An 8,873-nucleotide genomic window follows, 5' to 3' on the forward strand; every position below is an offset into this window, starting at 1 on the left:
GAGATCTGATCAAGAGATAGAGCTGTGTATAAGCCTGCCACACACATACATAACAGCCTACGGGAGCATGAGCAGCATGAAAAATAAAAGATTACGGAATTTAAACAATAATGTAACATATGCATAATTATGGAGGGAAACATTCAGTAAAACCTGGCATTGTTGCTAAACCAAGTTACCTTGAGGCAGAGTGCTGCTGGTGGATTCATGGTCATTCAAACATGACGGTCACAGAATCCAGAGGGCGCGGAGGAGGGGACACCCAACCCCACTCTCATGTCACTGACCACGTTGAATAAATAAACTGCAGTGACGATGGATCCTTGACGTGAGGCTAGGTGAGCTTGGAGCTTATTAGTTTGTGATTGAAGAAGACCCCTCTAACCATCCTGCAGCCTGAGAAATGAAACCGTGGCATACGTGAATTTCTGAGGGGAGGGGCGTCAAAGCACAATTGTTGTTTGCTGCGCAGCACCGAAACAAATGCTTGGTCCTTAATAGTTTGTGATTGAGGAAGACCCCTCTGACACAATAACCAGCCTGCAGCCTGAGAAATAAAACCGGGCAACACGTGAATCTGAGGGGCGAGGCGTCAGAGCACATTTATTCTTGCCACGCAGCACTGAAACAATGTTTCTGACTGAGGTCTTAAACTTGCAGGGGTTACCATGGCAACGAGTGAGTGCCTCTTTAACAGAATATTAAGCTGTAAATAGCGCAGGAATTGCCCACGCAGGTGGCTTTTACTTGGCGAGGAAGCACCTCATGATCTCCCAGTGTATCAGGGAGCTTTGTAAAAATGCGTGACTAATGCATTTGAGTGCGGTGATGCGGCCATCAGCTCAAAAATGCGTTAGTATCACGCCTGATGGGTGATATTTGGCAGGGCAGCCAAGTCTTGTGCATCTTCAAACTGGGCTTTCTGTATGGATCGTTAAACGTTTATGATAGTACACTGTAAGTTGAAGAAGACACTCATGCAGAAGCAACTTTAGGTAAGTCTTCTCAAGTTTATTGAATACACCACAGGAGCCCACGGAGCAGGACCAGCCTGAGAACACCCGACAAGAGCACCGTTACGGACCATACATTAAAAGTAAACATAAGGAAATTGCATGCAGGCAACTCTTGAAGGAAAACAAGTCTAGAACACAGTACAAGGGGAAGTGTGGAGATAACTGAAAGACTTGCAATGCAAACTACAAACACTACATCTTCTTTTTGGAAAAAAACAAGTTAATTAAAAAAATCTTTGTACTATACTGGCACATAACTATTATGTGATACCATGGAAACAGTATCAGCTATATCTGAGGGAGCATTAGCATTCAGGTTATCTAGCAGAATATCTGAAGTGATTTCTGAAGAACTCTGGGAATTTTCTTGTTCTTCTACAATATTTGTAGAAGTTGAAACTAGACACCGGTGCAAGTCACTGACAAGAGAGTCAGCATTCCTTTCCTTAGCTGGTAGTATATTACCTAAAAATGTGAAACATCATCTGCATCATTCTCATTTAAAATTTTTGTTTGATAAATTCTTACTCGACCGGTAAGATCACATCAGGTTGTGTCCCAGACTCCCTTCAGCTAGGACAAATCACATCTATACTCAAGAAACCAGGGGCCGACCCCAACGAGCTCAACAACCTCAGACCTATCTCCAACCTTCCTTTCCTAGCTAAAACATTGGAGGAGTGCGTTCTCCAACAACCTAACAAACATATTGATGACTTCAACCTCCTTGACACCTTTCAGTCAGGTTTCAGGAAAGGTTGTAGCACCAAAACAGCAATGCTCAACATTGCAAATGATATCCACAGAGCCTTAGATGAAGGTGAAGCCTGTCTCCTCATCCTTATTGACTTATCAGCGGCATTTGACACAATAAACCATCGAGCTTTGCTTGAGACTCTGAAGAGAGTCTCTGGCATTAATGGCACAGTACTAGTACACTTCCTTCCTTCAGCACCATTCGCAACAGATTAAAATCAAATCCTGCCTCTCTGTACCAACACGAGTCAAACTTGGAGTCCCGGAAGGATCGATCCTAACACCATTCCTCTTCAATCTGTTCATGGAATCCCTTGCAATTATTCTGAAACAAGCAGGGGTTAAATACCACCTATATGCAGATGACACACAAATATACTACATAAATCAAATCACCCAGTGACATCCGACACCTCAATGGCACGCTAACCAAGATCCAATCCTGGTTTAACGCAAACCACTTAAAACTGAACCCGGACAAAACAGAATTAATACTGTTCTCTCCAAAAAGTAACCACCGACCAATTCAAAACTGGCTCAAGGAGCTTGATGCTCTAAACTACTCCCTTATCCTATCCGACTCTGTAAAGTCACTAGGCATTACCCTAGATAAGAAATTGTCAATGAAAGACCACATCAAGAACTCTGCAAAAAGTGTGCTTCACTCTCTAAAACACCTACAGAAAATCAAACCTTTCATTCCTCAAGATGATCTTAGACAATTGTACAATCCCCAGTCCTTTCAAAACTGGACTATGGAAATGTCATCCTAACAGGGTCACCAAAAGCTCACCTTGCCCCATAAGGTCAGTCCTTAACACGGCAGCTCGACTCATAACTGATGTAAAAAGATTTGAAGACATCTCACCAACCCTCAATGCTCTCAACTGGCTTCCCATGGAAGGTAGATGTATTTACAAACTGGCTTGCATCACACACAAGGCCCTTCACGCTCAATTCCCCAACTACCTAAACAGCAAACTAGTAAAAGCAGGAAAATCCAGAACTCTGAGAAGCACCAACTCACTTCTTCTCATCCCTCCGAAAGTGGAGAAAAAAAAAAAACAGTGCCGGTCCTTGTCTGGTAAAGTACCCAGGATGTGAAACTCATTCTCCATTGACCCCAGATGCAACCCTTTCTTCTCTTGCTTCAAAAAGGCCCTGAAAATCCTTCTCCTCAACCAATACTTTACCGACCAAGTCAACCAACTTAGACATCAATAACCTAATGGACTCCCCCTCATTCTGACCTTCAAGGATGATGATTATCTGACTGTGTCTACCACCTGCGTCTTTCTCCCCTCACAGAATACAGAAGTATTATGAATTTGCTTATATTTGTATGCTTCCTCATGTCCTGCGATGTTATACAATTTTTCTTATCCTTTGTGTATGTAAAGCGCTCTGATATCCACAGGTGTAGCTAGCCTATATACAACTTTATAAATAAATAAAGATGTAAGCTTGACTACTGACCTCCTACTCCACCACCCCTTTGTATCCAAAAAGAGGGAACCTTTTCAATATCTGAACAGGTGATGAAAACCTTGAAGCCTTTTTTTTTTTACCTTGACAGGGCTTTTGACCATGACCCAATCACCGACAACACCGCTTTGGTCTCTGTCTATATGTTTAGGATCATAATACTCTTTTTGAATGTTTTGGCGTACTTGAGTGGTATTTATCATTTTCTGTTTGTCACTACATGCATAACAAGTAAGCTTTCTTCTCTTCAAATCTTTTATCCAATCTTGACAAACATTTACCCTGGGATCCCTTTTTCAGAGAAGACAAAAAGGTTAAATGTCATTGGTGAAGTGATCACATTTTCTTAAGCAAGAGGTCTTCCACAGGTATATTACAGACCAAAGCTGATTGTATGCCCTCTTTAATGATCCTGTTCATCCTCTAAACAACTCCATTGGATGAAGGGGGTAAAGAGCTACTCTAAGATGTTTGACATGATAGGATAGCAGGAACTCCTTCATCTAAGCTGATATAAAATGTGTCCGATTATCCATCACTAATGATTTGGGACTGGCCTCAGAGTAAAAAATTCTGCTAAAAATGTAATCACAGATGAGGTATTAGGAGCAGAAGCAAATTCAAATTCAACCTAATTTGAGGAGTAGTCCACCAGCACCATGAGATACTTTTTATTGGTAGGCAATAGGTCAAAAGGGCCAGCAAAACCTAAAGCCAATTTAGACAAGGCCTCCTCAGGAATGGGTCCAACATGTATAGCGGTATGTCCACATTTCCAGTGTTTATCAGACAAAACAAATGTTTGACAACTGTTGACCCATAGCAAAACCTTATTGTCCATAGAAGGCCACCAAAAGTGCTGTTTTAGATCTTGCATGTATCACCAACTCCTAGATGTCCTTCATGCGCAGTCTCAAGGAGTCTGTTACACAGCGAAAGTGGTGGAATAATTCACTAGAAATTTGGGCAAATGACTTAAGTGGTGCTGGAAGTGACCATTCCTTGGGCCAACCGTTTCTTACCAGATTCATTACAGTATGAAGCAACTCATCCTTTTTAATGCATCTAACCAATCCTTGTAGCATACAGTGCCAAAAGACTCAAACACGTCTTCAATATTAGCCACAACACATTCAACATCATCCTGTACGTCATCCATTACTGGGTATTGCAAAGGTAATCTCGAGAGACAATCCACTCTGACATTTCAACCATCAGCAATGAATTTGATTATAAAGGTATATTCGTATAAGCGAGATAAAAGTCTTACGAGTCGAGGCCTTGCCTGTTCCATTTCCATTTAATAGATGTAACAGTGGTTTATGATCAGTGAAAATTTCAAATTGTGTTCCCCAGAGAAATGTTTTAAATGTTTCCACAGCCCAGTAACAAGCAAGAGCCTCTCTCTCTATCTCTATCATGCTGTAATGCGATTTAGCCTACTTTGAACTTCTGGAAGCAAAACCAATGGAATGATGAGGTGTACTAGTGAGAAGCACCGCTCCTGCTCTTACTACAGGAGGGCTGATATTGCAGCACTGCTGCAAAACCAGTTCCCTGTAACAAAACCGGCCCCCACCCCTCCAACCCAGCGGGAAAATGCCTGGTGCCCGCTACTTCCAGTCTGACCCTAGGTGATGGTTGACGTATGCAGGCCCGGTGTTGTGGAGGGCTTTGTAGGTGTGCTTGAGGAGCTTAAAGGAAATTATTTTGTTGATCAGGAGTCAAGGGAGGGCTCTCAGGTGACCGGTGATGTTCAGGATGAGTGGCAGAGGCATTCTGGATGTTCAGAAGTTTCTTTAGGATTTTTTGGGTGGTGCTGGCATAGAGTGCGGTGTCATGGCCCAGTCTGCTGCGGACGAGCGCAAAGGTGATTGGTTTCCTGGACTCGTTGGGGATCCACTTTAAAATCTTCCCAAGCAGGCTGGGGGTGTAGAAGAAGAGGAAGAGATGGCGTTGACTTGACGGTTCATAGAGAGCAAGGAATCCAGGACCACCTAGACCATGTTGGCTAGCATCAACTTTAAGAAAACATTTCTGATCAGAAATGTATGATCACATCACAGGTGCATTGACAATTAACTTTTTCAGTTCCTGAAATGCATTATTGACATCAGTATGCCAACTAAAATGAACACTTTTTTACAGCAACAAATACAAAGGTTGAACAACCTGACCATATCCTGGTACAAACCTAGAATAATACTCAGTCATCCCAAAGAATGATCTTAACTTGATTCTTCTGAAATTGCTTGTGTAAGAGAAAATGTAGGTTTTATTCCTGAAGCAGTGATGTTGTGACCCACATAATCTAGATCGTCAGTGAAAAACATACATTTTTCAATCCTTAAAGTGAATCCAACATCTTTAAAAATGGTTAATACTTTTTTTAAATAATCAAGGGATCCAGTGTAGCTTTCAAAAAATATCAGCACATCGTCTTCATAAGCTTGCAACCCAACAATTCCTCCTAGAATGTGATCCATTAATTTCTGGAACACACAAGCTGCTGAAGCGAAGACAAAAGCAAAAAAGGAACTATTGATGGACAGAATGTTGAACACTGTCAAACATTCACCCCAGTACAGAGATCTGGGCCAAAATCCATGGTTTTCTTTGTTCACCATGTCATTCCAGTTTGAACCAAGCCATATGCAAATCCGTCTTAACCCTGTTCCCCATATGAACATGCCAGCCCGAACTGCCAGGCCAGGTCCTCCTTGGACTGTAACAAGCACCCTGGGACCAGTTTCAGGGGTTCACCCCTCATCAGCCAGGCTAGCTTGACTCCAGTGGCATGGAGCGCAAGGATGCTTTTTTCCAGTCCAGGGAGGACCAGGCTTGGCAGTTTGGGCTGGGCTGTTCCCATGAGGGACAGGGTCAAGACTGATTTGCATATGGCTGGGTCCAAACTGGGGTGGAGTAGTCAGCAAAAGAACAATGGATCAAACTCAGATCTTTGTGACTGGGGGTGAATGTTTGCATTGTTCAGCATTCCGTCCATCAATTGTTCCTTTTGCTTGAGGCTAAGCCAAAAGACAACCTAAGAAATTTGTATGACCCAAAACGGGTTACAAAGGTGATGAGATCAGAAGACTCTGGGGTCAAAAGGATTTGGTTGTAAACAGATTATAGATCCAAGAGACTGAAATCTTTTATCCCCCAGTACCGGCCAGTAGATCCTGAATCATTGGGAGAGGGTGACAATCCACCACAATATTTTTATTGAGTGTGCACAAGCCCGCACACAAATAAATATCCCCACTTTTCTTGTGCACTACTATAATGGGACTGATCCACTCTGAGGAATCCATGGGAATAATCACACCTTCAGTAACGTATTTATCTACTAATTGCTTAAGATCATCTCTCACACTTAGGGGTATTGGTCTAGTCTTGTGAGCAATTGGAATAGTATTTTGTTAGAGCTTTATCGTATGTCCATTCTCAGTAATTTTAACAATCTTATTGTCAAATACTTCAGAAAAACTATCTAAGACCTTTTGTAAATTAGTCTCAACATCCCCCAAGTCTGTCACTAGGGCAACTTGTAAATCATTCAGTTGAACAAGATTTTCGGAATCTGGAACAAATTTCAAACCCATTTTGGCTAGATCATGCAAACCAACAATATTATATCCCTTTATTGTTACATAGACTTTTGTGTAAACATGTTGGCCCAAACAAGTTAAGTTTACATGGAAATGACCCGACATATCAATCTCATTATCCCCATATCCTTTGGGAAGATCAGTTTAATGAAGGAAAACTTTAGAAGACCAATGCGACCAAAACGAGCAATTTGCGGGTGAGTTGCCACTCTGGAATACATCTTCAGTCTATGACAGGACCAGAGGAGAAGATTATGCCTTTATTTATACAGTATCTCAGTACCAAACGTCAGTAAACTAAAAACACATTATAAACATTGAACTACAAAACATGAGATCCATCCTGTCACTCCATTCCCATAAAATTCAAAACCGTGTCACCACTTATTTGTTCTTTATTTATAAAGTTTTATATAGCGCTATCTTGACCTGTAGGTATCAGAGCGCTTTCCATACACAAAGGAAAAGAAAAATTGCATAACATCGCAGGACATGAGGATACATACAGATATAAGCAAAGACATAATACTTCTGTATCTAGTGAGGAGAGAAAGACGCAGGTGGTAGACACAGTCAGATAATCATCATCCTTGAAGGTCAGAATGAGGGGGGAGTCCATTAGGTTATTGATGCCTAGGTTGGTTGACTTGGTCAGTAAAGTATTGGTTGAGGAGAAGGATTGGTTCTTTTGCTGCTTGGCAGCTCAGATAAGTTTCACACTCTATTAACTGTGAAGCTTATAAAATTTGATTTGACTGGTTTAAATAACAGTGGGGCTTTGGATCTGTGGTGATACATTCCTCGTCGTCTGCCAAAGCTCTACCATCAGAGGCATGTGTGGGTCCTTTGGGTGTATGCATGTGCTGCAGTTCCCTTCTGAGCTCAGTGTCCGCCACTGTGATCTCTCGCTTTCTGGAGCCCTCTCCGCGTTTGTGTCCTTGGTGGTGGTTAAACTTGTAAGCTCCAAGAGAACGTGAATCACACTCCCGGCAACACTGCTGTTATCCCTGCTCAATCCGAGGGAGTGGGACTGTGAATCCTCACCGGCTCCTACGGCAGTGGTGTTTGTACACAGTTAGAGTAGTCTCATATCTCGGGCAATATTCAGATTTTATCCAGAGATCTGCATAGTAGCGCTAGATAGCAGCTAGATATTGGGTAGTTTCTACTCTCAATGAGGCAGTAGCAACATTTATGCTGGGAGACAATCTGTCCTATGTAATTGTTTCAGCTGGATGATATGGCAGCAACTTAGGTTCTGCAGTTACTGTAAATGCAGCTAAATATGCTCTCAATGATCCCACCTTTGGAAGGCAGTGATAAGAACCAGAATACACTTCATGTCCACATCTACCAAGGAAGAGTCCCCCGCAGGAAGACTAAGAAAGATGTTTGTGAGGCTCTGGGCAAAGCTAAAGACCTGTTTTAAGTCAAGACCTACGAAATACACAATAACGCAAGCAATTCACTCTTTCCCCCAAATGACCTTCGTAAAGGGGATGAGGTGGTTCCTCTGGTATAGAAGGATACAGAACCTCCAAGATGATGAGGAGGCAGACAACATCTCTTAGGAATCTCTTGTCTCACAAGAGGCGAGCACAGGTTTTTTGCATCATCTAGCAGAAAAAAAGAATTAGATAACCTGGACATTTCCAGAGCCCAGTCTGCCACTGATCCAGATACTTTAAAAAGTAAGCTTGAGGACATGTTCTTCCCTGATGAGAAATTGCATCGGAGTTCCTCCGGCTGGGCCTGATCAGAGAAAACAGTGTTGTATGTCCAATGTTACCACGCCTCATAACAATGGAAAGTCGCAATCACCTACGGCCAGAATGCTTGTGACCTTCCCATAATGGAAAGTGGCCATGATGCCAGAGACTGCCGTAACATACCGCCTTTCTTAGTAAGTCCTCAAAGAATTGCAAAAAGGAGCTAGACCCTGCCTTACAATGATGTCAGGATAAGTTGTTAGATCTCACTGGCCAACTGTGATTTTGAATTTGGT

Source organism: Lissotriton vulgaris, chromosome 12 (genome assembly GCF_964263255.1).
Source record: "Lissotriton vulgaris chromosome 12, aLisVul1.2, whole genome shotgun sequence".
Classification (NCBI taxonomy): Eukaryota; Metazoa; Chordata; class Amphibia; order Caudata; family Salamandridae; genus Lissotriton; species Lissotriton vulgaris.